The following is a 22,758-nucleotide window of genomic DNA, read 5'->3' on the forward strand; positions in this document are numbered from 1 at the left end:
CATTTTTTTGATGGCAGTTGCCATCTGTTTGCTCATCATCAACCTTTCTTTCCTTCCGTCTCAATAGTTCTTGAACCTGCAGGCCAGTTTCAACAGAAGTGCCTTGAGGTGACATGGAAATCCACAGGCGGGTAAGGAAAAAAGCATAAATTGCACCACAGGGAAGGAAAGCTTTTAATGATTCCGCAAAGTGATGAGCAAGGGAGGCTGGTGTGTGGGGTGGGCTCTCGGGCTAACGTGGGGCTCTGGCTCCGGAGCCCGTGTGCTGCGAGCTCCCTTCCCAGGCAGCAGATGTGATCAACCCTTGGAAGGTGCAGTGCAGGGATCACGAGAAACAATCCAAAAGAGGGTAACTGGGAGTCCTGAGAAAGAAAGCTTTAAGGGAAATATAACAGAAATCCATGGGGAACAACACTGTATCAGTTTCACTATTCACGGACCAGCTCGTTAATATGCAACATTCAAATTATGTTGTGTATATGTAACATCATCATGAGAAGAGGGACACCTGCTACATTTTATTTATCATATTTCTTCAGCTCACACTCATTTTGAGGCTGATCGTCTGTGTCTATTTTTGTACTGCAGGTTGTTAAGGTAGTGTAACAAATCAATGCTTTTGACTGGTGTGTTGAATTTCAACTTGGGTTTTGTATTTAGTTTCTATGCTTAAAATGCTCCACATGTGAAAATAGACATCCTTTGCCTCTGAAAACCTGAGGTGCCTCATTTACTTCATCAGAGTCCTGTGCAGTGCAGAAAGTTCATGGAAAATGTATTACAATAACAATAATAATAATAATAATTCCTGTAATTATTATTGAGGCAAAGTTCCTAACAAATGGCAATATTTTAAAAGCAGAATGGTAGGCTTTTGCCACTGTTTAAATAAGACATACTGCTTATTAGCTAAGAGAGAGGATCTAAAAATAAGATGCAATTGCCAGGGAAAAAGCTCAATTTCTGAATGACGTTACTGAAAGAAGAAAGATGCATTCATGTGACTAGTTTCAGAATCATATAATATTTTTGCTGTGTTTAGCAGACAGCTAACTTTGGACTACAGCATTTTAAATTAATTTAAGAAGAAGGTTGATAGAATCCTTAGTGTTTCTTATTTATTGTATTACTGAGAAGATATTTAATTTGTTTCCACTTTGGAAAAACAGGTGGTTTTAACCTAATGATGCTCAGTTCATACAAGGTTCAGATACTCAGGCTTAAGTCCACCAGGGCAACCTAAGTTACATGCAGTTACGAATCTAGTTGAGGATAACTTGGACTTTTTCTCCGAGCAATTTTGTTGCTGTTTGCACTTTTCTTCAAGTTCAAATGGATTGCACTTGTAGGGAATCAACCCCTACTTCTGTTCTCTGCTGTGTTCCATATCTAGTGCAAGTTCAGCTTATGTCATGGCTCCTGGAGGCCCTTTATTAAAGTGTTCTGATTTCGGAGTTGAATATTAATCTGTAAGCTGTAATAAGCCTATTCACATATGAATTTCTTTTCTTCCTGATTACTCAAGGAGGAAATAATTTACGTTTCATACTGCTTTATTTATAAAGAAAGGAGTCTAGAAGACTTCCAAACTTAGCTACCACACGAGAAGGGACTGCTGAAAGACCTCTGCACCGGGCTGCTCCTGTGGAAGTTGTAAGGAATTGTATTGACCTCAGCAACACAGCACTTTCAGAAGCCCCAGCCGTGACTGAAAGAGCTTGTAGTCAGAAGTTATTGGATAATTCTGGTTTCTTCAACCAGATCAGTGCCCCAGTGTGCAAAGCATTATACAGACATAGTGAACCACTTCCTTAAGGGCCTTACAGCTAAAAAGGACTTTATTGACAGAAAGCACATCTTAGACTTCTAAAGTCTCAATGTCAAATCCAGCAATACAGAAAAAAAGTGGAGAGGACAGCAGTAATCATTCAATGCAGATACTTAAGTTGTATGTTTGTTTAAGTGCTTTGGCAATGTCTTGCTTTTCTACATTAAAAAGGTAGTTGGAGCTATACACAAAATAAAGAACTGTTCTCTGAAATAAAGAGTTGTTCTCAGCTCTGGGGCTTACTTCAAGGAGTGGGGCTGGGGATTCTGGAATGTCCTGAAATATTTCTGTAACAATGAAATCTTCCTTAAAAACTAGGACTCTGTGCAAAGTATTTTTTAGTGGATCCTTCAGTGTAGAAAAGCAATATTTAGAAATTTAGAAAACTGATGTAGAGAAATTATCTGGTGCACAGAGTCTGCAAACTCTCCACTGTCTTGCCCCAGGGTGGATTATTTCATCCCCGCTTTAAATGCTGTGACATGGTTCAGGAGAGTGGGGCATCAGCCTCTGTGGTGGGATGCCTCCACAGCTGAGGGTTGTGTGATATTGCCTTAATTTAGCAGCAAAGTAAGCTGTCATGCCAGCTGTGTTTTTCAAGCGAGAGATGAGAAACTAGTGGGAGAAAGCAGGCACTTGCTGAGCTGTGGATAGTCTTCTGTGAGCAGCTTTCTGAGGTTAGATCCCAGAGGAGCAGAGCTCCTCCTCGACCAGGTGAAGGTGTTCCTCAGCACAGCTGCTGGTAACACAACATATGGTGGCTTCCCCTCTTATGTGATATATTCAGCATTATCCAGGGAGTCAGAAATGGGAGGCTAGATTTTCCAAAGCCAGTTTTGGCAGTTTGTGGATTTGGCATAAATTTCTATCTCTTTCAAGGAATAATTCTTTGGGAATATTTTTGCTTTTTGAATTTTTAACTTTATAGTATCACAAGCCCAACTCTGCACCATTGACTCAAGGTACTCTTCTGCTTTAAAGTTAGAAAACGTTATCCTATTTCTGTAAATTATCTTCATTTTCAGATACTAAAAAATTACTGTTCTTTGAAGAGAAATGACTTGATATCTGGTTTACCTGAATTATGTAATAATGAGACAGAAACCTTATGTTTGGCTTATTTAATGAGGAAAAAGTCAAGTCATGGAGCGCGAAAGATCCGTATTTTATGCATGGACACAACCATGTAAAGATAAATTACTTCACAGAACTCTCTGTTTTTTAGTCTTGATGCTAACATAGCTTATGAAACCAAATTTGAAATTGAACGCTTAATAAGTATGAATTCATGGATGATGAGTTTTGCATTAGTCCAGTCAACAGGTCAGTCTAAGAAGTGAAGTTGGAGAAAGTATTTTGTTTAGACTTACGGAAATATTTTGCACACCATTGACCTGAAGATGGAGCTTGAGTGGTTCAGATATATATGCAAAGTATAACTTGTTTCACAGCATGGTGATTAATAACTTTCTGTTTGGACTTTGTAAAGGGAAAGAAGCACCATCTTAAGCTTATTTAGATTCTTGTGACAGAAAAATGAAATCTATAAACAAACTTTCTTTCTTTAATCTTCCTCAACTACCCTATGCTCCTGGGTGTTTTACAGATTCTTATATAAGACTCCTGTAATTATTGAACTGTTCTTTTGACCTGGTTGCTTGAAGGATATTGGATTTCTGTTATCTGCAAATGGAGATTAGCTGTCAGATCACCTGAAGTGCTAAAACACTGCTAATTTTTTTAAACAGATTTATTACAAAATCTTTTTTTTTTCCTACCTTGGACTTCAGTATTCACATTTAACTTGTAATATCTGTTTAGTGTAATTCGAGGATGGCATTCCCTGGGTAAAATTTTACTAAGCACTCTAATATCTGCAGTACAATGTTATAAACTAACTGGTCTCTCTGAAAAAACAATAATTACATAGTTGGATAACTACTTATGTACCTAATATTATGATTTAAAATAATTAGAGCATGTTATCTGTGGCTGCTGTTTTCTGGTTGTTTCAGTGACCACTTTCTTAAAGGACTTCTTGTCTGTGCACACTGAATCTCAGAGTACTCTCTGAGGACCCAGGTTTACCTCTTTTCTTTAGCTTCTAGCTTTTCAGGTAGAGCCATTGATTTCACAGTTCCCAGCCACATGGCAGTGACTATAAGGACCTAAAATTACTGACATTGCCTGCAGTGGAACTACTTAAAAAGTAGGGTATACTTAACTGTGAATAGGCTTGGTCCTACCTGTGCCCCTTCTGATTTGTGCCCCCAAACTATTGTCCCAAATTCCTAATTTTCTAGGGTTGTAGGAGCAGGAATGTGGGTATCTGTGGCAGCAGAATAACAAACATGGAATTAGTGGCCAAACCCATGAAACAGATGTTTTCTTTCCCATTTGGGGTGAAAATGGAGAGTCCTGAGTGTGCATTTTCTGGAATTGGAAACCCGTGAACAGTTACTGAGTTTGTGAACAGGACCCTGGGCTTTGACCTCACAGAAGAGAAAGTTTTTATTTCCCTTTTTTGTATTCTCATTATTACAATTTATTCTTTTTTTTTTTGTTATGAAATTTTGGATATGGAAGTATTCCTAACGCTAATATCAACAAAGAAATGTGATATTTTCTTTTTGTTAACTATGAGACTATTCCTAGAAATTATCTAAGCTATAAAGCGACATCTACCCCTCAATTCAACAAAGATCCCTTCTGACAAAAATGCAGAGTGGGGAGGGGCAGGGAGAGGAAAAATGAAATATTGTGAAATAATTCTCATTTCTACATATGCAATAAAAGTACGAGACACTATGCTTGTAAATAAAGAAACAAGCATGGGGGGAGGAAAACAGGGTTGCTAAGACCAGTGACTTCCACAAAGAATGAAGAAGACAATTGTAAAACATTATCTATGCAGTTCACAAATCTTCTTCAGCCTCTGTTGTACAAGCCTGAGTGAAAACATTTTAGGCAAAGCTTTAAAAGAACCTGGAGGACTGTACAAAAATGCCAAGAATTGGATTAATTGGCATAATACAAGGTGGCTGGGCACAGTTGGGGAAAGTGTCAGTGTAGGGAGAATCCCCACCAAGTAAGACTGTCTGTGCAATTAGCTATCTGAACTCTAACCCTTCCAGAATAATTAATGAATAACAGAGGGGATCAAGACAAAGACACAAAGTGATTTGGTGGGTGCTAGCAAGTAATACATCAAAGAATGCTGGTAATTGGCCCTGTGGCTTTCATTCTTTGCCCTATTTCTTTCAATTCATTGACTCAAAATAATGGGTTCAGGTTCATTATCAACAGGTTTTAGCTGCAAGAGCACAACACTTCAACAAAGCTATGATTGTAGCAGTGCTGGTGGCTAAGTAAAAAGTTGTAGACTGTAGCACACTCCCTTGAAAGGGAAAGTAGCAGCATAGTCATAGGCTTTGTCTTACATGAAACAGTTGGTATTCACGAATTTGCTCTGAGTTTTCTAAGACTTGGTGTTCACTGAGGTTACAATGCTGGAATACAGTTGGTATGGGCAGGTATGTATAACTCCACTTCAAATGCTACTATAGCAGCAGCATCTATATTCTGTTCCTTCAGCTGTAAGAAATGAAATAGAATTCTTGACATCATGTGTCACATGTACATGACATTATCTGCATACTAATGGAGACAGTTTAGAGGCTTTCCCCCCCATTTTGGCAGCATTGCAGTAAAAGGAAAATTAATTACTTTTAATGCTTAAAAATATCTTCCTGATCTGCAAAATTTTACTTGGGGGTTTGAGGGATTTTTTGGCCAAAACCAGAAATGGAATCTCCACTGTTCTGTTTTGTTTCTAGCTAAATGCCTGTTGTAAGATGTCGGTTTAGCTGATGCAGATGTATTTAAATAATTAGAATAGCTTTTCATAAGGAATAGAAGAAAGAGCAGAATATTAGAGCAGTCGTCTTCAATGAGTGAATGATGTGTAATTTTGCTGTGCTGTTTCATTTTGCCATGATTGTTTCTCCCTATTTACAGGCTATAGCATATGTTGTTTGTTATTTATTACCATCACATTAACAACAATTACATTTACAGTTAAAAACTGCATGGCACTATGGTTAAAAACTGCCCTTTTGGTTTAGTATTTGAGAAACTTGAGAAGTAGTTTAAATTTTAGAAGGATGCTTACGAGCACAAATGAATGTAAAATTATTTTTCTTTTAAGTTGAGACGTTACTTTGAATTTGGTTTCGTAGCAAATACGCAAAATGCTATAAATGTTTTAAACACCGAATTGTGCTCCATATACTTATGGACAACAATCTAAGAACTTCCCAATACCTCTGAAAAGTCTGTTAGGAGGTGGCTGCTTGTGCAACTATTGGCTGCCGAAGTGTTACATGTCAGATTCTGATCTCAACTACATCACTGCCTTTTTGAAATAGCTTGAACAAAATTTATGCAGAATTTCATTTCAAGAGGACTGTATTTTGTAATTGTGAAATCATAAGGTTGAATCTTGAATAATAATAAAGTTAGATAAAAAGTTCCTGGTACAACTTGTGGTATTTCATTTTGATATTAGTCATGTTTCTGAGAATAACAATTATGTATGAAATATTCAGATAAAGGTATGATTTACCAGTGAAGAAATACAGCTATAAATATGATGCATGTCCAGCAGCCTCCCCCCCTTTAAGTGCACTTATACTGTTTGAAATAATGTTGTCACTGATCTGTGTGTAGTAGTCCTTTGTTGTTATCTTCTATCATGCAGATTCATCCATTAGAATACATGCCTTAACCATAACTTTGTCCGTGCCATGGGCAAAAGCATTCTGGTTTTAGAAAAGCCTTATTAGCATATATTCTAAATTGAATAGTTGCTTTTGATAAATTCTAAGTAATGCTTCTTAGAATTTTTTTAAAATTTCAGATATTTGTAGTAGGACACTGCTTAGCACTGGGAACAGTGCTACAAGCCCAGCGTAACAAAGCTGTTAGAACATTTGCTTTCCCCTCTCCCTGATTCCAGCTGGTTTTGGTAGGGGTTTCTTGTGTAAATCTCAGCATGACTTAGACGATATATGAAACACTTTGAGACAATTTCAGGATTGTTGTTCTTTTAAGTTCGAATTCGAGTTCTTAGAGAGGCTTTTCATAGCACTGAGGAAGTCTTTTCCATCTGTTTACATTGGGACATGGATGATGTAAATATATCATCTTCACAATCATTAATGTTAAAGATGGCAAACAAACAGAAAACTGTGATTTATTGTAGTCTTGCCACTGTTATATGTTGTTAAAATGAATATTTTAAAACTATTTCTATTGTGAAGAGCCATAGTCACAGTGCCTTCTGTCACACGTATAATTCAAGATCCTGAGTTGACAAAATACTGGTTGATCTTGTCCCAGAGGTTCTCACACTTTTTCAGAGAGTTGCTCCTCTTTTGTATAATTTTACCTTCAAGTGAATAACAAGACTTTGGGGGAGAAGGAAAATCGTTATTAAAAATACACACAGACTTGATCAAAATAACTTTGATGGCTAGAATGATGAGAACAGTCATTCTCTTCCTTTGACAGGTATTTTTTGGTCTGAGATTTGAGGGCACCAATATTGATTTAGAAAGCTCTGTGGCTCAATTTTAAATGAAATGTAAAACTTTTCCATTTTCTCACCTATCAACCTCTATAAAAGAGCAGCTGCTCTTGCAGGGAAAAGCGCTATTCTCACTTTGGGTAGGTATCACAATGCATTTATGATGTGGGGCTTACCTAAACAGCTCCCCTTTATGTGACTAGGAAAGAAAGCCCATCTTTATTTAGGGTGGGATTTCTGACTGTGGCAGCTGGATACAAGTCTGGATTCCAGGCTGGGATGTGGGCTCCGGACCCCCTTGAGTGCATCCTTCGCAGCAGGTACCCCCTGCTTTTCTCCTCTCTCCTGGAAGTGACAATGGCAGAAGGTTATTCCCTGCTCTCCCCCTCCTGCAGGCAGCTGCACCCCTTGTCTGGACATCCACTCCTCTTCCTCTCCGGAGAAATGGCAGCAAGCTGAATGTGCCTGGGCGTTTGCCTGGATCCTTGTTAGCCCACAGAAAGTTTCCCAGAAACACACAGGGGCTTCATACTTTCTACCCCTGATGATCAAAATTACTCTTAAACACTGCAAATGGATTAGGTTTGATAGCAGAACTAACCATATATGGGAAAGGCAGAGGAAGAGGAGCTGAGGGACAGTCCTGTCTCTCAAACGCGCTCAGTTCCTGTCTTTTAGTGAGAACAGGAACAACTGCATGCTTTTAAGGACGTTCAGCAGATGAGAATTAGAATATACCCCATCGCATTGCTTTCTAATAGAAACTGCACGAAGGCTGCAAAGGAGAGGGGAGTCTTGGTTGCTGAAGGTCAGTTCCTGTTTCAAAGGCTGACCTCCTTTGAAAAGAGGTCTCTCTGCCTTGTGTTCCCATAGGAAGGGACCCAGGGGCTGGATCCATGCTGGCCTGCGGTCAGGGAAGTGCTGAGCTTCCGTTCAAATCACTGTTCCCTGAAAAAAAAGGCATTTCAGCATAACCTTAGGTGTCTTTGACTAAAAACTGGATGCTTTCTAAAGTAGCGTCTTCATTTGGCTGGTATTATGTGCTTGAATATCTCAAAGGCTGTAAACTTAGCAAAATCCAGACTCTTCTTAAACATGATTTTTTTTATCTTCATTTGGTGTGGTTTCGTTTGGCCTGTTATCCACTGCACAGTGCATTACTGGGACTATTAGTAAAATATGGGCTGAATGGGTCTGGGAGATAAAATCATATTTTTCAAATTTTTAGGTGCCAGAAAGAGAAAAGCATAGGATGGCAGTAATTAGACTTAGGGAGTGCAATCTGTGTTTCTGAGTTTTATTCCTAAACTGTGTCATATACCAACTTCATTACCAAGCCTCTCAAAGATGACAATATTTACCAGAACAAAGCCTTTTGAGATTCTTAGGTGAAAAGTTTATGTAGCAGGGAAATATTACAGTAATGACATTTTAATTTAGTTATGTCTCTAATGGTGAAAAAGGAAATATTCATAGCTTGGGGAGGGGAGGGAGCTGACCTCTGTTATCAATAACGTTTGTACTTTCTCTCAAAGTGCATTCCTTAAACAAAAGAATAAGGAATCACCTCTGGATCTCAAGGAAAAGGGTGGCAGGATGCTGGAGGGCACAGGGATGCTGAACAGAGTCCTGATCAGCCGTTTCTCATGGAAATCAGTGAAGTGGAAGCCAGAAACAAGAGGGAACACTCAAGGAGAATGTATTAGATATGGTATCTGCTAATGTGTCATTGGCCAACCAAGAAGAAAGTGACTAGTCCATCTCTCCTCTGTCCCCTCAGGCCAGGGCTTCCATTTCTGTCCCCTTTGCCACCCTGAGCTCCTCCATGATGGTTTTTATATCACTTGCCAGAATTTCTCTGGCTGAAGGTCCAAACAGGTTTCCTCACACCCCCCCCCCCACCCCACTTCGCTGAACGTTGTCTTGTTTGTGGAGCTTTGAATCCACCTCGCCTTTTCAAGTGCCCCATGGGGAGCTAGGCTGTCCCTGTCTAGAGCAGAGCTCGGATGAAGGCAAGTGCAGGTCTCGTGACTTTTTTTTAAGTTTTGCAGTGCTGTGAGAATAGCAGTGGCATCTTCAGCAGCTTTAAGAGAAAGCAGCTCTGTTTCAGTGTCCGAGGTGGACAGTGTCCGAGTGTTTTATCTCTCTCAGATGGTTTTGTCCCTGTATAACTTTTTGCCATATTAGACCTCTTTCTTGCTTGGTGAGATCAGAGGCACTATTAACTTCTTTCAGTATTGTTACTAAAAATTGTGAGCTGCTGTTTGAACTTCAGCCCTCTTGCTTTTGGTTTTGTGCATTGCACCAAAAACTTGACTGAGTGTGAGAACTTTCAAAGTATTTTAGTGTCTTTCAAGTAAAGAATAATTAAACCAGGAAAATACCATGCTAGCTGTAGCTGATCTGTCATTTCTCGTGTATCCCAATTCTTGCTTCTCATGAAGGGTTAGATGAATCCTTTACTCTAATGTTACACAGAGAATAATACAGTGTGAGAGAAAATGGGTGTTTCCTGAACAGGACTTGGGGATGTAACTCCCACCTTTGAAAGTATTTGAATGTGAAAAATTCAAATATGCCCATAACACTTACAGTGGTTATAAAAACTGGCCTTAAAAGAGACAAAATAGCTTCCCTTAAGGCTTTAGCATATAGGTACTACTTTAAGGAAAAAAAAAAAAAAGCTTAGGGGACTTAGCGTGATTTCAAGTTATTCATAATTTGGAGGAAATCATTGCATTACAAAAGCCTATCCTGATTACAGAACTTTTTAATCTCAGCCCAAGATAAACATGTCTTCAACACCACACACACCTGAGTTGCCCTTTTAAATACCCAAAACCTTGATCCATATTCAGGGCTTTTTTTCCCGAGTCTCCCTGCTGTGATGAAAGAGTCATCTCATCTCGTATTAATTTTGTCTCGGTACATGGAATATTATTATGCGATAGCTTTTGGGGCAGGTTTTCTCATATATTTCTGAGAATTTTAAAGCTGTTAAAGTAATAGCTAAAATTTCCACCTCACTTCCAAAAAACATGTTTTGTTTGCGAGAGGAAGGTGGTGTTACGCAAACTTTGCCCTGAGCAGTTTTCTTTAACAGCCATCGAAAGTCAAATATAGAACCAAATTTCTAGTAGTTCCTTAAGAGGTCAACCTTGTCCCCACCCTTCATGGGAAAGGAAGCAGGATCTGTGAAACCCACGGGTGCTTGCTTCCCTCGGCATTACTGACCCCCAGCCGGCCGGTCACGTCTGCCCCCCGCGGTATGGGTAAGGAGCTAGGGTGAGTACGGGGACGGGCAAGTGCCTGCCCCCGGGGACCGTTCCGCTTCTCGGTAGTGGGCACAACCAGCTGGCAGGGTCTAACCTGGCTTCGGGGACCGCGGGAGAGGGTGCAGAGTCTCGCAGCGGCGGTGCCAGCCGTGGGGAGAGCCTGGGTGCCCATGCCAGCCTGGCGGGCAGCAAACTGCTTCGTGGCGGGGGTGCGCGAGAGCAGCGACTGACTGCACAACAGGGCTTAATTGTGTAGTCGTTAATAATCGATTTTAATGCTCGCGTTTGAACTGCCATTGAACTTGCAGTGTATTTTTGTGGCAGGAACTGGTTGGTTAAAAAGATATTTTCAGTGCCATCTGGATTTGGACTGCGTTACAATTAAACTATTGTACTTCTATAGCCATAGCATTGCACCATAGCTAACTGGGTTTAAGTTAGACCATTAACTTAATAAACTGCTTTCTGAGGAGACAAGAAGATTTCATTTCCCTCTTCTATAAAATTTAATTTGTTGTACCACATAAAACCGTACACGCTTTTTACTGCTTATTTACACAAAACTTCTGTTTAGTTCAGTGGAATTTTTGCTGAAAACTTCAGAGCAAGGCTGTATTCAAATAATATTTACATCACACCACACTTTTCCATTATGCAGTTTACCCTTTCCCCTCATCAATTTTAATAGTTAATTATGAAACAATTTTTAGAACTATGGGGACTTTAACGACTCTGTATGTACAGATGTTAAGTCCATGTCTATGGATGTATAGAGAGCTATATTCATTCACAATTAAACTCTCCACCATAAAAACTTGATTCTAAATATAGACAATTTGTCCCCAAGGGAAAGGAAAATAAAAACCACTCATCTAAGGAAAAAAATAATTCTGTCCCCCAAACCTATAATTACTATTTGGTATCTAAATCATACTTGGTCTTTTTGCCTCCACGGTCATGGACAAATCTCTCAAATTTGGATGCCCAAGATGTAGATGAATTTTCAAAGCCTGAGAATGATTTAAGAGCATAGTCTACAATAAGATCAGTGGGGACTGGCATTCTTGAGTCACTTTCGTGGTTCTCACAAGAATATCCTGAATGTATAATTTCACATCAAAGTCAGTTTGCTCCTTGCAATGCTTAGGGGAGCAATTGAGTTTTGGAGAGCTATACACAAAGGTATTCTCATACTACTGTGGCAACTGACAGGACTGAGTACTAATTTAGATGCCTAATTTTAAATCAAAGTAAATTAAAAAAATCCATACTTATTTATCCCAAGTCATATTATAAAGCTGCTCCTAGTTTGCTCATCTTATCTGGGTTGTTCTAAAAGTTTGACATCTGGGCTAAGCCAGTTGTCATTGTGGAGAAGCAAGATCTAACACAGAGCAGTCAATCTGCCTGTTTTAGACATAATTAGGACACAACTCCCTAATTTAATCCAAAACTTGTATTCTGGAACCGACATGCATTTGTATGGAAGAAACATAGCAAAAGGAAAAAAATGGTAACAAGGTTAGATTCGAAGCCATTCTTTTCATATTGAGCTGGCATGCTCCCCAGCCAACACCTTTGCTGAATGGGAGAACACAAATGTGACCACCAGCCTTGGGGAATATCACTTGCTTAGTAGAGAAGCACTTACCTACTCTGCTCCGGGGTGACTGGTCATGTTGGATGGATGCAGGTGTGAGGGTGTACACATTTGTAAATGCAAATGTATTTAAGAGAGCGAAGGTGCAAATTAGAAATTTCTAAACCAGGTCAGTAAAAAGCAAGGTTGCCCTTGAGCTGTGCTTTGCCCTGGTGTGTTGTGTTTTAATCCATCACTCTATGTTGCTTCACCTTTATAGAGTTGTACTGCCAATGCACAAGACTTTTCCCTAAAATTTTCCCTAGCAGTGGTTTTCCCTGCACCAAAAGAGAAAGGGAACATCTCTGTGGGGATCCTTTTGCACAAAGGCATAGGAGGGCTGTGTCATCGGAGTGCTGCAAAGCCACCTTGAAGCAGTAAGTGGTGAGCAAGTGGGCAGAGGCCCGGGTTTTGTGTCACAGTCATTCTGTTACTTTTGGAGGCTTCTTGGGACTCTATCACTATGTTGCCCAACTAGATGATAGGTAATCTGGGCTGGGCAATGTTGTGGTCACGTCTGCCTGTAACTGGCCTTGTTCCAATGGGACAGGTTCTGCTGAGTTGTGAAAGCAGGGGAAGCAGCACAGGGCTGCAGGCTGTTGTCAGCGCAAGGCTAGGAACTGAACAAACTCTTTCCCGCAAGCGATAATTATACCACGGTTCAGTAAAGGAGCGCTTGCAAAACCAGGCACAGCCAAGCACAAAATAACCTTGCTGATCAAGCAGCCATACCCATTGGGATCTATTAACTTTTCATCTTGACAGAGACTATATAGGTGTGTTCAAAACCTGTTGGTTTGATGTTTCTTTCAGGAAAAATTTAAGTGTAGTCCAAGGGAAAGCTGCTTCTCAAGTCTCAGGCTACACAAGTTGTAGAAAATACTTGCCATTTTCCTCAGTTTCATATGGTGTTTCAAAGCCTCCCTTCTTCAGAGGGTGTTCATTCCAGCTGCCCACCCTTGCACGAGTGGAATCCCCCTCTTCACCTCTGTGCATGGCTGGATGTGCTGCAAAGGCTTTAGGGGATGAAGGGAGATATTGCAGCACAAAATCATTTTCCCCTTTTTAGCTGTTTAATGAATTGTGACTTTGAAATGAAGAGTAAATCTGTTCAACTAAAGCAAATCCAACCAAATTCAGATAAAACTTTACTTAGGGTTGTATTAAGTGTCTATAATGGCCACACAGGCTGTATTAGAGAGACTTCATTTGCTCTCATGTCCGTGTCCAGAAGTTGGATGTCTTAGCCTGAGTTACTAGTGCCAGGTTGCCTTCATAACAAATGGAGTAGAGGAGAGAACTCAGGAGACCTCTGTGCAGTCCTCAGTTAGCTGTCCACGGCTGGTCAAACAAATCATCTCCTGGAGAATTCTCATCAGTAAGAGGATCATTGCGGGTAGAGATGTCTAACTTTGAAGTGTCTAAACTTGGTCAAGAGGAATCCCCTCGGGTAAAAATGCGTGGCAAGAAATAGGGCTTGCCTTGAAGAATTTATCAGTTATCTAGGGAAGGCAGGCAAAAGGGCAGCAGAAGGACGGCACAGGGAGGTGGCAGGAATTGGCCAAAGTGACCCAGCCCCTCAGTCATTGCATGGGAATACACCCTTGCTGTCCTGAGACAAAGTTCTTCACCATATATCTTGGATCCATTTTAACCTAGTGTATATTAACTTCGCCATGCTCCTCCGAACTTCCTTATTAAGTCAGAGTCTTAAGCAATAGCTGAAAGCCTGGAGGTGGGGAAGGGGAGAAGGAAGGATGAGAGGAGACTTCCCACACTTCACAGCCTAATCTGAAAAAGGAAGTGCTGAAAATTTTGCAAGATAATCAGATCCTCCAAAAAAAAGTTCAGCCTTGTTTTGCAGCTAGTTTCAGAGCCAGTTTAATGGATGCAGTGAGTCAAACGCAGTTCTGCTGCAAACCAGTTCAGCAACAGACTTTACTGCGGCTGCTCTCACTTGTACTGATTTGAAAATGGCCAAATAAACAAGGGAAAATTTATTTTTTCTGATTATTATATAAACTGATGAGTACAGTGCTGTAAGTGGAAATTCACAATCTGTAGCACATGGATTATGGGTTGGAAATGTGGAAATACCTTTCAGATCACTTAGCACTTTTTCTCTTCTCAATTTCCATTGGCTAAACGTAATCAATATGCCTATAAGCATGAAATATTCTTCTAGTTTTGTTTTTTTTTTTGCAGAAATTAAATTGCTTTAGCTGCATCATAGACGGTATATGAATGTAAATACAAGGGTCAGTGGACTATATTGTCAATCTTCAACATAAGATGTGTTCCACACTGGGAAAAAAAGGAGGGAAAGCAGAAACAAAATGAAAATAGTTTCAAAACCAGGCGATTCACCACCCAACAGAAACATGGATGAGATGGCAGACTCAAAAGATGAGCATTAGGAATGATTTATAGAATGAAATAAAAAGAAAGATGTTGATAAAATTTAAAAACTCAGCTTTCCAAGTATTTACTTAAATGAAATTTAACCTGGGAATCAAGTAAATTTTGCCTCCTTGTTTTGAAATGAGTCTTCTAATGAAAAACTTGAGTGTTCTTTTTCATCTTAACTTTCCTCAATCTTCAGTCTCTGGGCTTGACATCTGTTTAAAAAAAAGTCTAAAAATAGGATAGTGAAATGTAATGACTTTGAGCAATAATGGCATGACTCAGACTACTTTTTCTTAGAGTCCACTGTCAACTCAAACTAAGAGTGGCCTCTGTTCAGTTTTAATTGCTAATGTTAGCCTATCTTTCTTGCAGAACTTTAGTAAAGACAGCTCAAATTTTTGTTGTATAAATTATGATGCCATATAAACTTTAATTAAAGGGATCCAGATACTCGGCTACTATATCTCAGGATTTAATGAAACGAGTTATAGCAAGTCATGATCTCAGCCAGTGTGACCAGCATACAAAGATAAGGATGGTCATTTACCTTACTCATGTGAGATAATTCCCAAACCATATAATTGGCAGCATCTGTAGCTCATTGGTATTAATATGTTTAATGATGATAAAACAAAGCCTTTCCACTGCAGTGTGGGAAATGTTCAAATTCTGTTTCCATAAACACTGCAGGACCTTTGGGGTAACATAATTCCTGCTGCTGGTATCTGCGTGCTGGAGAACCCACTCAAGGAGGGGTGTCCTGAGGTGGGTGGTGATAGGCGTGAGGCTGGGACCACAGTAAGAGGAGCTGTTTCCCTGTCTGTTTAGGGAACCCCAGGCAACCGGGATTGACTCTGCTGTATGTGTGCCAAACGCCTCTAAGGTGTTTTCTGCTCCCTCTCAGAGTGGATGAAGCTGGGGCTGCTGCTCAGAACACCCATGAGCTGTTCAGCAGCTGGAAAGAAAGTTACTCTTTCTTAAAAGAATCCCTGAGAAAAGACAGAACCTAAATACTGGCTGTCTCCCCTGAGAGGTAAATCATTCTGGATGTGCCTGTGGCTCCCTACAGGAGCTCCCTACAGTACCTTAGTGCCTACAGATGTTTGATCAGGTCTGCAGCTTCTCACGCTTTATAGTGAAGTCCTTGAAAAAAGGTGTCCAACCAATTATAAACACCAACAGGATTTTGAGTTTATAGTTACTAACATGATAGCAAGTTGAAATACTCCTACTTTTTAACCAAACCGAATTAATCAAATTTATCTTCTTCTTTGATGCACATGACTCCTGTTCACTCTGCAAAATGCTCAAAGGGTTAAATTAAAGATGAAATAGAAGACAGTAACATGCAGGAGAGCCTCCCCCTCCTTCAAATCATATTTAAATGATAAAAAGCCTTTCTACAGGGTTAGATCCAAACTGTAGATTTCCTGTTACATTTAATAATGTAACCTCATACATAATGATAAAACTTAATTCTTTTAAATTCAATTTTTGGAATTACCATAATTATTTATGTCAGAAAATAATTGAAACAATTTATTTTCTGTTTGTTTGAATATTGTTTAAAGTTGACTATTTTTATGCACAAACATTTTTCTATCGATTTTTTTCACTTTAATTTTAAAGGTCTTCTTTCATGTTAATTCTATTGACTTCATTATTTTTCTCCACATTGCTATTTCTGAATTCATACCATTGCAATTAGATTTTATTTTAAATTTTAGCTGAGGAGAAACTATGTCACATTTGTATGTTAGGGGGCTGTGCCAAGAGCCTGTGACAATGAGGACAATCACGATTTCATATTTGGAAAATGTCAACAACTTTATTAAGTGAAATTAAATAAGATGATAGCTTCAAAGTCATACATATTCAGCAGCTACTGAAAGTCTGGGAGTACCATTGCTTTTTTGCTCCTTTTTGTCAAACAGGTGCAAGGAAAGCTGTCAAGGAAATTAAAAATATCATATAAATGTTGTTATTTAAGATTTTTGAACATAACTTTATATGCCTGTGGAATTCATCACTACAGATGTGTAGACTTTGTGCAACTGAGGAATATTCATAACTGCATGTTATGGAACATTAAAGTAAAACCTCTTCAGACAGCTTCTATGCAGAACTTCCTATTTCACCATCACTAACTTTCAGCTGGAAGTTGCCAGTCACCAACTTTCAGCTCATTGAATCCCATTGTTATTTGGATTGCCTATATGGCTGTTCTCATGATTATATAATTTCCTTCCTTTTCCTGAATACCTGAAAATGGATACTGTTTGAGACAAGTAGATAAGTTGGACTACTTTTTCTCATTGGTGTGTTAGCTTAAGCTGCCTAAACTGAGCCTGTTTTGTCCAAAAACTGTAGGAACTCAAGGTTAAGAGACCAAATCAAACTCTGATTAGAGAAGTATATATATATTTAATTCATGAGACAAGATTAAAGCACAGATCCACAATGGTGCTTAGGGTATATTTAGGAACCGTTTTTTACTGGCTTCCACAAAAATTAAGTATTTAAAAAGGAGTGATCCAACCAGGGCATGGAATAAGGCTCTCTTGTTCTGATGATGGGGCATGACAAACACACTGCTCTTCAAATTACACTAAAGACTCTAGAAAATATAATTACAAATGGCGGAAGTGATATTTCAATGACTTCTACAAAGACCAGAATAACATAACGTGATAATAACTAACAAATTGCTGAACTATTGCAATCCTCATAAAAACTAACAGTAGGATTGAGAGTATGCACAAGAGCTCAGTGAAGCTGGGTAGTCACTGCATGTAGTATCCAAAGGAATTCTCATCAGTCTGCATCAAACAGTCATGTTTGTCTTTGCACGGTAAAGATCAACACCCGACTCCTCTTTCTGCTGACCCTCACATTTCCTTAAAGTACTTGTGTCTGTACAGAACATGAAGCTGCTACCTGCACCCAGGACAAAAGAGATTCAGAGACTGATCCTAACTTTGTTCTGTAATGGCCTTTGTTCTCTGACTTGAATGTCAATGTTATGTTTTGTTGGATTTTTTTAAGTGTGCATATTTTCAAGTTTAGCAGGATTAAACCAAAACAAAATCTAATGAATACTATCATGCAATTAATGTTACCGGTCGCTTGAATCTATGAGAGTTAGCATGCTAATTAATTTAATTTTGACTAAGAAATTCAAAGCACACTTACTCCCCAGGTGTAAGAACAGATGTCTAGGCTAGCAGAAGCACGTATTTAATGCTAGCTTCGTGTGCCACGTCTGTTCATGGTCTTTAATGCCTGAGCTAAGATTGTCTTATGTCCAGACTTCCCACTCTTAAGTTCACATTTAGAAACCTAGATAGAAGTGTTCCTGAGAGTGGCCACTGTCTATGGTATTTTGTAGCCCATATAGCTTTCCATGGTGGTGATTTTCCATACTTGTAAGAATCAGTTCATTTGCACTGAACGTCCTAAAGAAAAAGTGAAACATAACTCTCAAAAGACACGAGTTTGAATATTTTGCTCCATCATGTGTGAAGTGCATTGATCTGCAACTTCAGAAGTGGATGAAAACTGGACATGAACCAGCAATGCATGCTCACACCCCAGAAGGCCAACCGCATCCTGGGCTGCATCAAAAGAAATGTGACCAGCAGGTTGAGGGAGGTGATTCTCCCCCTCTGCTCTGCTCTGGTGAGACCCCGCCTGGAGTACTGTGTTCAGCTCTGGGTCCTCGGTCCAGGAAAGACATGGACCTGTTGGAGCAGGTCCAGAGGAGGGCCACAAAAACGATCAGAGGGCTGGAGCACCTCTCCTGTGAGGAAAGGCTGAGAGGGTTGGGGTTGTTCTCCCTAGAGAAGAGTAGGCTCTGGGGAGACCTTATTGAGGCCTTTCAATACTGAAAGGGGGCTTATAAGAAAGATGGAGACAGACTTTTCAGCAGGGCCTGTCACAATAGGACAAGGGGTAATGGTTTTAAACTAAAGGAGGGCAGATTCAGATTAGATATAAGGAAGAAGTTCTTCACTGTGAGGCTGGTGAGGCGCTGGCACAGGTTGCCCAGAGAGGTGGTAGATGCCCCATCCCTGGAAGCACTCAAGGTCAGGCTGGATGGGGCTCTGAGCAACCTGGTCTAGTTGAAGATGTCCCTGCTCCTTGCTGGGGGGTTGGACTAGATGCCCTTTAAAGGTCCCTTCCAACCCAAACCGTTCTGTGATTCTATGATTCTATGAAGTGATGTCAGGATTGTTATTTCCATGTGTCAGTCAGTGTCCTGCCCTGTGTATAACACATGCTGAAGACTAAAAGTGTGCTTGCATCCTGTGAAACTCCACAATGGAGAAGAAAATCTCATTCTCATTGTGGTCTGTTTAGTCTGTTCATTGGGGTTGTTGAAGTAGCCCTTGAAGTTTTTGCATCTTGTTTTCACTGGATAGGAATTTAAATACTGCTTGGCCCACCTCAAAGTTTTGACTGCGTGAGGAGTTAGTGGCTCTATGTACTTACTTCGGGTATTTGGGTGTGATTTACTTAGATATGTCTTATGCTCATTAAAGCTGTGTTTTGCAGTTTTCTAGTTGTGATCATGGACTGATTAGTAGGGCTGTACTCCTGCCCTGCTCTGAGAGAGCTTTTGTTGTCTACAGAGAGTGAGCAGGGAACCAAGCTCATCATTTGAAGCAGACAAAGGCGGCAGAATTTTGTCTCAATTTGAGGGGAAAGCTAATTTAGAAATATCAGTAATCATAATAGACCTCACTTTTTCGTTTCAGGATATAAAAAATACATGTTGAAGTCAATAAGATTAATTAATATAATATGATGAGAAATTCAAGTGCATGGAGAGTTTTGAGGTAAAAGGCAAGTCTTTTTTTCTGCTTTAAAAGCTCTTTGTGTGTTTGCCCATCTATAGGAAGGCATGTATGAGAAACAGAGAGAAATACATACATAGGTATTTGTATGTTATATATGTACCGTCCATAAATTACCATTTGAGGTTATCATTTCAGTTACTCATCCTTTACTGAACAGAAAGATGGGAAGGAATTTTCTCTGTTATGACTGAGTGAAGGCCAGCTGTGCTGACCTGCCCTACAGCTCGATTGTCTCCCATTGGGGGATCTGTTACTAGCACCATGGTAGAACTGGATCTGAAAAGAGGGCCTGTACAGGAAGAATATTTGTGGAAAAGGTCAGAATAAGAGACAAACCCACCAATAATAATAGACACTTTGATTTATACAAATTGTTTGTTTGATTTTTTATGAATAGAATATTACTTAATTATGTCATTGCAATTTAATTCAGTTCACTCAGTCACAAGGAGGAATTCTGATAAGTGTGTAAGATCCAATTAGAAAAAAAAAATTAAATTCATCTTCTGAATGCTCTAAATGTCTGTCTGTCTGCCTTCACTCTGTTCTCAGAGACAGAACTCTCATTTGGAAGAGAGGGTGGAGGGGGAAAGGAGCGGCAGATGTCTTCAAATAAGGCACTGCCTGCTCAGCTGTATGATATCTACACCCCTTTATGTATCTGAATTCAGAATTCCCTCATCTAAAACTGAAAACCACCCTTTGCAGGGCAAATGAGACTGCCAGAAACAGCCTTTTTCATAAACAGCAGCTTATCCGCTCTACTTTCTCTAGAATAGGAGCTACACTTAAGTAGGAGTCACTGTGGCTTTGCATGTTTACCATACCTCTTAGATGCTTTTAGAAACTGTATCCCTGTTGATACCTGTTGCAGGCACGTAAAACTTTACATAAATAACATTTTGGATCTAAAGTAGCCCATAAATGGACAACATTATTTTTTTGGTCTCGATCTTACTGAATGATATTGTTTCAGAATTCCTACACTGAAAGATGCAGGTCTACAAACATGCTGTAGTTTTGAAAATTTTTCTGCATATATTAACTAGTCCTTAGCCATGTAGCCATATTGTACAAAAGCTGCATAAGGTTGTGTGGATTGTAAGGGTAAGCCCAGGTAATTGAATAACGGGTGTTCCAGGTGGAGCCTTAGGTGGGATGCAAGTGTTTGTGGTGTCTGCCTGCCTTCTTCCTACGTCTGTCTCACTTTCATGAGCAATACAATTCACACACAATTATTTTTTCTATTAGAAAAGTTGAACAGTTGGTGCCAGCCTACATAATGGCTGGCTATTGTAATGCCTTCTTTTTTTATTAACAAAAGCACTCTGAATATTCATAAAAAGTTGACATTATTTCATTAGCTGTTGCAGGTGTATGAGTAAGCCTACTGAAAAGAGTATCATGCTCTCTGCTGGATATCTCCATAAATGTTTCTAAAACATGAATTCCCACAAGCATGGAGGACCATATAGCAAGGCAATTAATGGGCACTGAATGTGTATTCCCAGTCATTCGTTCCTCCTCTCTTTCTTATTAGTTCAGAGCTGTATTTATTATTAGTTCTTTCATAAATCTGTGAGATCCTAATCAAGAGCTCCAATAGATAGACAGAAATGGGTGTTTGTGAAATTCCTCAGCCCTTTTGACTTCCTCAGTTTTAACAAAGAGGTTTTTATATATTGGATTTTTACCAGTATTACAGAAACAAGACTTTCAGAGTTTATTTCAAAATCAGAGTTGCACTCTGGGAGCTCAAAAATTTCCAGGCATGTTCAAAAAGCAGGAAACCTGCCACATTGTAAAGCTGGTGGTTATAACTACTGGCTGATTGTGCCTCCTGAGCAACCTGTGATGTTGGGCAGAGCCTGAAATTTTGTTCTGAGTTTGCAAAATGTATAGCGTGAGGGGTTTCTGGTATATCACAGGCTCTTAGGAGTGACATAGCTACTGAGTGTCCATGCAGTGCAGTTGTATTGATAAGTGGGTTGCAGGTGCTGGGCTGCCAAGATGGCAGGAGGTAGATATAAGTGGTGACGATGGGCTGGAAACCCATTTCATTCCTTGCTTGTGCTCTACCACTGCTTCTCTGTGCTGCTATAATGCAATTAATAAATAATAATAAGATTTAATGGACAATTTCGGCCTGCTGACATTTTGAAGTAGTATAAATGGGTGGAGAGCTTGTGATGAGAGAGTTAGGATGTGCAAAAACCATCTTGTACTGGGCTCACGGAGGAGCTATTAGAAAGAAAGATCCATAAACCTCTGCTTAGTGATCATTAATCAGTCTGGGGACAAGATGCATACAAGCAAATGTCCTGGTTTTCCCATGAGCATCAGATTTTTTTTCTAAATTCTGTGCTTTGCAATAGAACTCCAGCAGTTGAGATTTGCGATTCTGCCCATTATTTCCAAGTCCCTATGCTGATTTTTATCCATTGCTTTTCACCTCCACATGGATTAGCAGCTGCCTGTGAACTTACAGCCTTCAGATCCACAGAACATGTTGTAAGAGCTGCAAATCAATAGAAAGCAGCTGCTTAGCATCCCTACATCGCCCTACACAGAGCAACACATGCACGGCCCATCACTGGCGGGTGAAGCAGACATGCGGAGGGAGCATAGTGATGCTGAACATTTGTTCTATCTTCCTTGTCCTTCTTGACCAGCGTTCAATGGTTCCATAAAACATAACTGCTGTAATAATGATCCAGCAGGAATCATTTGCAAGAAGTAGACCCAAAACATTTTTTAACATGTACTCTTCCCATGAACCAAATAGCCAGATGTCTTATTATGGAAATTGATTGTTCCCATGCCTCTCTGTATGTTGTCTTGCTGCTACGAGGGGCAGGCCTACTTCTAAATTCTCAGTGTAACACTGTGGCTAAGACTAGGTTATTAAAATATATATATATGTATATACACACACACACGTATAACAGAACTAGGTTTTAATCCCAGCTCTATCTAAACTAGCTTTATATGAACTCCCAGTTATTTTAGCTGTAAAACTGGTGAATAGTTATTATCCCCCAACGTATTAAGCCTTTTTGCATATTCATGGCAGTGAGAAGTAGTGAAATATTAGGAGCAGTTGGTGGACTTGCTGTGACCACAAGTCGTGGGGTCTGGGTTTGGGGTAAGCTGGGACTCGTACC

At 39.7% G+C, this 22,758-nt stretch overlaps 1 protein-coding gene across 3 annotated transcripts in view; it reads left to right on the forward strand.

Annotated features, from left to right (window-relative positions):
• The window catches only part of TFEC (transcription factor EC), a 98,181-nt gene that overhangs the window by 17,933 nt on the left and 57,490 nt on the right, over positions 1 to 22,758 (forward strand). Inside the window, exon 1 of one of the 3 annotated variants that reach the window (XM_041123909.1) lies at positions 10,610 to 10,687. The exons of the other annotated variants lie outside the window; for them this stretch is intronic. The gene's annotated coding sequence lies outside the window, so the exon portion shown is untranslated. Of the gene's footprint in view, positions 1 to 10,609; positions 10,688 to 22,758 lie in introns of those variants that run through there. 3 annotated transcript variants of the gene reach the window in all.

Source organism: Aquila chrysaetos, chromosome 5, assembly GCF_900496995.4.
Source record: "Aquila chrysaetos chrysaetos chromosome 5, bAquChr1.4, whole genome shotgun sequence".
NCBI classification, from domain to species: Eukaryota; Metazoa; Chordata; class Aves; order Accipitriformes; family Accipitridae; genus Aquila; species Aquila chrysaetos.